General features: G+C 44.8%; 1 long non-coding RNA gene across 4 annotated transcripts; it reads right to left on the reverse strand.

Annotated features, from left to right (window-relative positions):
- Nucleotides 1–2,330: 2,330 nt before the first annotated feature.
- Nucleotides 2,331–6,068, reverse strand: LOC123189398 (uncharacterized). 4 transcript variants are annotated; one of them, XR_006495785.1, is made up of 2 exons: nucleotides 5,614–6,068; nucleotides 2,331–5,428 (listed from the first exon to the last, which is right to left on the reverse strand). It is a non-coding gene; the product is annotated as an uncharacterized lncRNA (long non-coding RNA). The 4 variants fall into 4 exon arrangements; XR_006495784.1 differs by having other exon boundaries at nucleotides 2,331–5,508; XR_006495782.1 differs by having other exon boundaries at nucleotides 2,507–4,566.
- Nucleotides 6,069–8,873: the final 2,805 nt, after the last annotated feature.

An 8,873-nucleotide genomic window follows, 5' to 3' on the forward strand; every position in this document is an offset into this window, starting at 1 on the left:
AGATTCAACGCCGTCATGTAGTAAATGGCAATGGCAGTAAGGACAGATTTAACCAACACAACCCTTCCAGGTGAAGCAACATGTTTTCCCATCCCAGGGGCAAGTTGGGCAGCAATCTTATCCTCAAGTGGTTGAAAGTGGATCTGATTCAGCCTCTTGACCGACAGAGGGAGACCAAGATATTAGAGAATCTGTTAACTAGTGCTTAACTCCCTAAAACTTATTTCCCTCCTCAAATATAGGTTTTAGGGATCTGCTATAGATGCCCTAAGGTTCAACGTAAAATATTATTACTAATTATGACGACAAGACTACAATCCGGACTTCCGGAGAGAGTATAGTACAAGCATGTCCATCATATATAACTTGCGTATAAAATTGGCTTATGGTGGTGTTTGATCGTGCATGCTCCATTACCAGCACAACATGGCTCATGGCTGTCGCGTTCTGACCGCAAGCTTAGCCTGCTGATCACATCACGGTGCTATCTTTTGGGTTTGGCTAGACCCAGACTACGACGCGAGTGGCTTGGGGTCATGCAAAGTGTGTCTCAGACTTTCAGTCACTCGTTAGTTGCGGGCTCTTATTTCAACTTTGAGTTGCGCACACGAGTCACCGTTGTTCGGCACCACAGTGAGCACTTTGCGCACCCGTGTGATCGAGACTTTTTTGTTTGAAACTTACGCGCCACTCATACGTTGTTAGCAATTCTTTTCTTGCAATTTTTTTGAAATGATTTCTTGCAAATTTATTATATTCTTGTAAAATTTAGCTCGCGCCTTCACAAGAAAAAAAAGGAAAGCCCAGCTGGTAAAGGCAACCCTGATTCAGGAAGTGTCGACAAAATGAGGCTCTAGCAGAAACTTGTACGGGTGTTCAAGATCACGGCTCTATCTTGCAACTGCTGGTTGACAGATAGCAACTACTTTGGATAGAAAAATCCTACAGACTATGCAGAAAAAAAGATACTGCATTGATGCAATGGTTCTCTGAATTTACATCATGTCTGCTCTTAGTTTGTTGATTGGGTGAGCGAGATTACTAAAACATGATGCGCACGCGCATGGATATACGTCTCGTCTTCTCTTTAGCAGGGTTGGCTGAGTGAGACGGTGACCTGGGTGGAGCGTGTGCCACTACGTGCACCTGTCTCATGCCCCGCTATGAACCTAGACTAGCACCGCCGATAGGCGATAGCTCATCGTCCCACTACGTGCGGCCGTACGCGACGCGCCCATCATTCCGCCGTTGAAAGGGTGGAAGCCGACCCTGGGCCGGGCGACTGGCGTGATGCGCTGCTGTCGGTTCGTCACTCGGCGCCGCGGTCCGGTGAGGACGTGAGGTGCGTGCGGTGAGATTTGAAGACTCCCGGCCATGGAGATTTCCGGCCGTGTTGGAGGTCACACGAATCCTGGGCACGGGCGAGGTCTCTGTCGAAGCATGGGCGGCCAAAGCCGGCGGTGTGACAAGTCGCACTGCGGCTTTTCCTGGAGAGCATCTGTGCAGTGGGTGTAGCCTGGCGGTAGGCTTGTAGCGTACTGGTAGTATCTTGGATGGAAGAAATCATGTAAGGTGGGGCCGAAAGAAATCTTGTTTAGGCCAACTACACCGCGCGATCCCATTCTATCCAGACAGACAAACGAGGCGGCCCAGCGCGTGACGGCCCCATCTGGTCCGTTTCGTGTCCGTGCCGACCCATTTCGAGCGCAAACTTGCGCCGGGTTTGGGTCGCGGCGGACACCAAACGGACGTGCGCCTCGTCTGCGTCCGGGCCGCGTGGCAGGCGGTCACCTACCTTCCACCCGCCCACATCAATGCGCATGTGCGGGCGGCCCCGCTGTCATCCGCCCAGGTGAGGGGTCGCGATCCTTCTTAAATGAAAACCGTGGACCGGTCGTCGTCCACACTGCCCCACGCCACCCCGCGGCCACTACAAGAAATATGTCAACTTATGACCTTCTCTTAGTGACCCCAGCTGAATTGGTCGTAAATTCACGGCCATTTCGCTTGGAAGGGCTCAAACCCTGAAATTGCTTACACCAAATGGTCACAAAGCAGACAAGAGGCGCCAATGACCTTATTTCTACCTGACTAGTGGCCGGGACACCACCTGGTGGCGCCTCTTAAGGCAGGATTGTGCGCACTAATCAAGTTGTCGTAGCCGTGTTTGTTAACGTGACTATATGACAATAGACTCAGTTTAGCGAGAAGACAAGCAGCCCAGATGATACAACAACAATTGAAATACATGTAAACTTTCAATTGGCAAACATAGTAAATCTAATTTTAGCATCGGAAACCTGGAAAGACAGCATGAGTACATTGACATGTAGTAGAAATAAACTCACAATGGATATTCATCTCACATCTTAATACAAGTACTATCAAATCATATGTCCATATCATAGCATAATGAATGTGCAGAAATGTATATTCATCTACAGACAGGTGGCATGCAACAACAAACCATTGGACTGAGAAAAGAGATGCAAGTCAACACAGCAAATGAACAGGAGCCATGATGTTGATAAACATAACAGGAACCTTCAATGTTTCAGAAAAGAGAATAGTGCATGATCAGAAACACAATACTTCTTGATCCATCATAAGTTGATCTTCCTCAAGTGTCTCGCTGAGATTGATCAACTTTTAGTCATTCATCTTTTGGTAATGATTCCGATGTCAATTTGAACTATTAAAACACAGGGATGAAAGACTGAATGTTACAAGCAGACCAACTCAGCAGCTCTACTGAAGATAGAAGGCATAAATATGTGAGATACATAGGTGGTAGTGATCAAAGACTGAATGTTACAAGCAGACCAACGCAACAGCTCTACTAAAGATAGAATACACAAATATGTGAGATACATAGGTGGTACCTTGAACTGCTCGACAGACAAAAGTGAGGAAAGAAATCTGTAAAGCCCATTAACTTTGGCCCGGAAGCATCAGAATGCGTTATGACATGCTTGCTACCTCCTATGAGGAATGATTGTACAAAAAAATTCAGACTGATTAACCAAAAAAAGTAGGTCATTTGTTGGAGAGAGAGAGAGAGAGAGAGGACTGGTTCTTCTGTTCGATGACTTTCATTATAAACTGAGCTATGTCAGGCCACCTGGGGGAACTACATATTTGCTGCATCAAATATTTATGGTTTTCAGAGTGTGATAATACATGGATTCATCAGGAAATACATAAATACTACTTCAATGTATATATGGTGCATTACAACTATATAAGAATTAGGCTTGGATTCTCCTTATTCTTATCCACCTCGGCAATTTGGGATTACGATAAAATCACGGGGTTTTCGAAAATAAAACAAAACAAGCCCAGTAAGAAAGGAACCATAAGAATTCTAGCTTACAAGACAATCGAGCACTTCCGTCAACAATTAGACAACAATAAGTCCTCAACTTTTTACCCTCTACAAAATTAACCACGGAACGCGCGCGCGCGTGCGTGCGTGTCTCGAAAGAGAGGCAACACAAAAGAAATTCTTGGAAGAACCTACTAAGCTATAGCAATATTCAGACTGAGTAAAGCTACCATCACTGGACTTGGCATGTTCAAATGATCTAGCCGAGTAAAGAAGCCATTTTTAAAATATGCAATAGAGGTAACTCAATGGACTAAGGAGAACGTATCCCGCAAATGAATGGGATGCTCAATCTATATTTACCACACATATATGTTAGAATTTAATATGACAGCACATAGCTTCAACCATATTTACACTGCAGTTGTCGTATATATATGCATGAAAAATAATTTTTACAATATGCAATACAAGGAACTCAATGGATTAAAGAAATTGCATCGTCCTAATCTAAGAAAAATAATGAGGTGCTCAATCTTGATTCACCACACATATATGTTACAGCTTAATATTGCAGTAAAGCTTCAACCGTATTTATGCTATAGTTGTTGTGTATATAAGCATGAAAATAATTTTTGAAATACCTTGTCTCTTTATTGTCCATACATATATCTAGGTTCACCAGACATACACTATCCACTTAATTATTAAGTACTTTACTTATGGTCTGATTTATTGCTTTATTTAGTCAAATGTACAGCAAGCAATTGGTCATGTATAGATGAAATTAAATTCACCTTTTCTACATCAATTTGTACATCTACAAAAAGTAAACTTTCATGAGACAATGCTTGTCTGCTAGGTACGACCTGTAGCTTGCCGTGATAAGCTCTACCCGATCGTTCTTCTTGACGCAATATTCCTACATATTCAAGGAGGATGCTTATGAGAATTCTGAGAAAATAATCGAAAAAAATGTGGCTAAAACCTGACATCACAAAATTGCAAGAGAGGATAGCCATGGCTGAAACCTATTGATCAGCTTGTTCCTTTGATCTGAGTCTGAAACAAGGATCATTATATGAACTTTGCAGCAGTTGTCATAATATGATAGTACCACTAAGGCCCATGAAGATCATACCTTCCCATTCTATTATCTTCATGCTGAGAAAGCACACTTTCTGTCAGCTATAGCGGCACGCCGCGCTGGTGATATCCATGACGCCCTGATTATGGTGGTACTGTTAACAGTAACAAATATTGAGAAGGTAGAATGAAAACCAATAAGCCCATGCTTATTGCGATGTAACTACTTAGTACATTTCTGACTTACAATCAATGTAATACAACCTGAACAAAATCCTAGTATAAATCAACACAACGTGAACAAAAAGCACATATAGTTGCCAAGGATCCATGATATACAGAGCTATAACCAAGTTTTGAGTAGTTTGCATGTCAAATCTGTACAACTTAACAGGTTACAAATCCCACAACTCAACAGTACATCTTGAAGGTAATAACTATCTCTGTTTAAGTATTCTAAAGCACTGCCAAAAGATGCACTATTCTGGTTCACTTTAGGAAATCAAGATGAATTCAACCAGTCAAGAAATCTCTGTATTCTCGTTCATCAACCTTGTGGCCAGCACCTTCCTTGTTCCAATCGCAAGTGTTTATTCGTGTACTTCCACACTATATATGTTTGTTTTATAGCCCTAGATCAATTTCTCCATGAGCAAGAACACATGCAAATCTAGCCAAAGCTAGCCAACAGAGGAAGGTCGATTGATTTCTTCAGTAGCTTGTCGTGAACTTTTGTCATAGACTGATAATCAAAGGCTACCACCCAGTTAAGAGAGATCTGTTGAGACAACAGTAGCTATCAACCAAGCCGATCTCCACGTACATGCCTTTGTCAAGACTACAGCAAGCCCGGCACCTTGTGTACGGGCTGGTGTGACCTGCTACCTTCGTGTGCTTTCGGCTAGGTGCGAGTTGATCATGCGTTTGTTGATACACCCCGTCCCCAACTGTGATGATGCGTGCGTCTCCTTCCCCTGGCTAGATGGGAGCTCTGCCTATTGGCTTGCCTTGCCTTGCCTTGCATACACAAAAATCATCTACTCCAATCACGCTTATTGCAAAAACTAATTCCTCTACTCCAATCGGGCTTTTTGCTTCTGTGAATCCTTGTTTTCGTGTATTGAATCGCAAGATCAGAAACTTAAAGAACAAATCAAAGTCTAGGAGTCTAAATTCAAAATTCCAAATTGAGGAGGGCTAACCTTAACAGCAGAACTTGTGGAAAGTCCTGTAGATTCCAAATTGACGAGGACTAACCCGGCGACCTCGCGCTCGCGGTCCTGATGTAGCTCTGCATCTCCCGCTCCTTCATGATGCGGCCTGGATGTCCTCGTCCAGCGCCTCCTGCGGCTCCTTCACAAGCCCGTCCACCACTGCCTTTGATCCGCACCCGTGTGCTCCGAAGGCTGGACCGCTGGAGGGGGTGGAGCTCGCAGCCGGAGTTGAAGAGGGCACGAGCGCGGGTGAGGGCGGCGGCGGCGGCAACCCTAGCTGGGAGATCCGGCAAAGAAATCAACCGGCCACCCATCCTGCTTGCCCCCTTGGCCCCCATCCCTCTGCAGCCGCCCCCGGAGGAAGAGGCGGAGGTGAGAAACGAGGAGAGGAGCAGAGGTTGCTTCGTGGGGAAGAGAAAACAGGGGAGGTGTTATCTGGCTGATCTTTTTTTTTCCCAGCTATCTGTTTTTCTTCCTCGCCCGTCCCTAACGCCCACGTGGCATAGCTCCTCACTCGACCCTTGCGCGACCGTTAATGGTTTCAATTACGACCAATATAAATGGTCATGAGGTTGTGAACGTGGATGCATTGATACTTATTACTATGACAAAGCGCTACCTCATCAGTTTTACCTATGTGTCATGTCCGTGTGTTAATTTTTGTCCTAGGTTGTGAAGCAACCTATATTTCTGTCATTCCCAAAATTCCCCCAAAAATTGAGCATTCTTTACTATCCAAATCATTGCCTCATGATAATATTCAACTCCATTTGACTGGTAAATCTTCCTCGGCAAATTTTCAAAGTTTTTGTTCATCTCGAACTGTTGTGAAGGAAGTACTGGCTAGGCATATCCCAATGAGCTGAATTTTTGCCACATCTTCTATATTCTCAAATTATAGCTCTCCATAAAATTTGAGCCCCATCTAACAATACATGTGAGTGTGGCTTCAACATTTATATTTTTGTCCAGTGTGGTATGTTGCAAAGCAAGTGTCACCCAGACTCCTCCATTTGAGACGCAAATTTTCCAAGATAGTGCCCTTAGTAGATGATCATCCTCGGCCAAAACTCAGACCCATTGGCCATGTACACTTCCCGTACCACTAATCAAACACTTGGGTGTTAATTCATGTTTGAGCTTGGTTCAATATCCTCGTGAGATTCTTCTATTGCCTTCTTCTTCCTGACACCTATCAGGGGAGTGTCCAACCTACTAGACATGCCTAGGCCGCCCGGAACGTGTGGCAACACCACGGTCACGCGGCGGGCATGCGAGTCTACGCGCTTTGGAGTTGGGGCCCTGGGCCACCATCCAAACCTCAACGTATCGCCACCAAACCATGTTTTTCTGATTAAATAGATACTTTTCTACCTAGAAATATTTTTTTGAAAAATAAAGAGCAAACTATTAGGCAGCTGCAGTTCAAATTTGTCCCGCTTCCTACTGAATCAGCAGAAATTTGTCTTTTTCACCAGAGGTGGATAAAAACTTTTGGCACCCAACCATTTTGTCAATTATGCTTTAAACACGACCTAGTATTTTATAAAATTGATTTGGTCCAATTTTGCAACAAATATATGGTAGGTCCTTAAAAAAACTCATTTTGGCCACTCGAAAAATGGAAAATTGATTTTTCGTCAAAAGAAAATGAAAACTTCCTTAGGCAACATTGTTTGCCATTCCAATATGCACCCTTGTGCACAATATGAGATTATTTGAACAAACTATGCCATTAATGTAGCCATAAGATTGATCATTTGGCTCGAAAGCCATTGATCTCCATACGTGATAGCTCGTTTCTGAGAACACGTTTTTTAAAATAATTGCCTTATTACAAGTTTGTTATTTTTCCTAGGAACTTGACCATATATAATGACACAATGCGAAGGTTTCCCAATTTTTTGATTTTTTTGAATTTTTTATGCCCGTTTCAAAATGCGGTCAAAATGGCGGGAATAACCGTTCCTAGCTAGTGGTTGAATTTTAGATTTTTTTGGTGTTTCTCTGATTAAATAGGTACTTATGTACTTAGAAATGATTTTTGGAAAAATATAAAGAGCAAACTACGAGGTAGCTACAGTTCAAATTTGACCCGCTTCCTACTGAATCGGCAGGAATTTGTCTTTTTCACGAGAGGTGGATTAAAACTTTTGACACCCAAACATTTGGTCAATTGTGCATTAAATATATCCTAGTATTTTGGAAAATTGATTTGGTACAATTTTAAAACAAATATATGGTAGGTCCTTCACAAAAAAACTCATTTTGGGCACTCGAAAAATGATTAAAAATAGCTAGAAAGATAAAAATGCTTGCAACTTTGCGGTCATCCAAAAAATATGGTCTAACTTGAGAGAAAAATTTAGTTGTGCTGTTTTGCAAAATATTTTTGATAGCTGCTTCACAAACTACCCATAATTTTAGTACTTAGAAACTATTTTAAACCATAAATTTTCTGAGCCAATCAGGACTCATCCCACGGATCACCCCCCTTAGCTGATCTGAATCGTCCGTTCTAGCCGACCTGAACGGTCCACCTCTCAGCAGCCTAATCCAAACATTAGCAGCCCGTGCCCGCCTCTCTCCCCCCCTCTCCGCCGCCTCTCTCTTCCCCCTTCTCCCCGATCCAGATCCAACCCAAGTGCCCTGTCCTCCGCCGCCGCCCCGTCCCCTGCCGCAGCCACGACGTCAGATCCCTCCGCCCGCTCGCGCCACCCACCTTCGGATCCCTCCGCCCGCTCGCGCCCTTGCCTCCTCTCCGCCTGCGGGGCCGCGCCCCTCGCGCTGGTCCCTGACGACGCGCCGAGGAGAGGGAAAGGAGATGGACGTGGTGAAGGCGGCGCAGTTGTCGGGGCGGACGCTGGAGAAGGTGATGATGCACCCACTGGTGCTACTCAGCATCGTCGACCACTACAACCGCGTCGCCCGCGACACCAGGAACCGCGTCGTCGGTGTGCTCCTTGGCACCTCCTCCCGCGGCGTCGTCGACGTCACCAACTCCTACGCTGGTAAGCGAACGACCGAACCCCCGCCTCTTCCCTGCTAGGGTTTGCGCCGTCCGGGTCCCCGGCCTGTTTCCGGGGGATCCGCGCCTCTGGCGGGGCCTAGGGTTCGCGGAACCCACCCTGGCTGTAGCTGCTGCTAGATCCGCTGGCACGAAACCCTTGCGTGATTAGATCTGTAGAGCTATTTATTACGGTGGTGGCTTACTGAATTTGTGAATTGCGTCGGCGTGTGATCTTGCA

This window comes from Triticum aestivum, chromosome 2A, assembly GCF_018294505.1.
Source record: "Triticum aestivum cultivar Chinese Spring chromosome 2A, IWGSC CS RefSeq v2.1, whole genome shotgun sequence".
NCBI classification, from domain to species: domain Eukaryota; kingdom Viridiplantae; phylum Streptophyta; class Magnoliopsida; order Poales; family Poaceae; genus Triticum; species Triticum aestivum.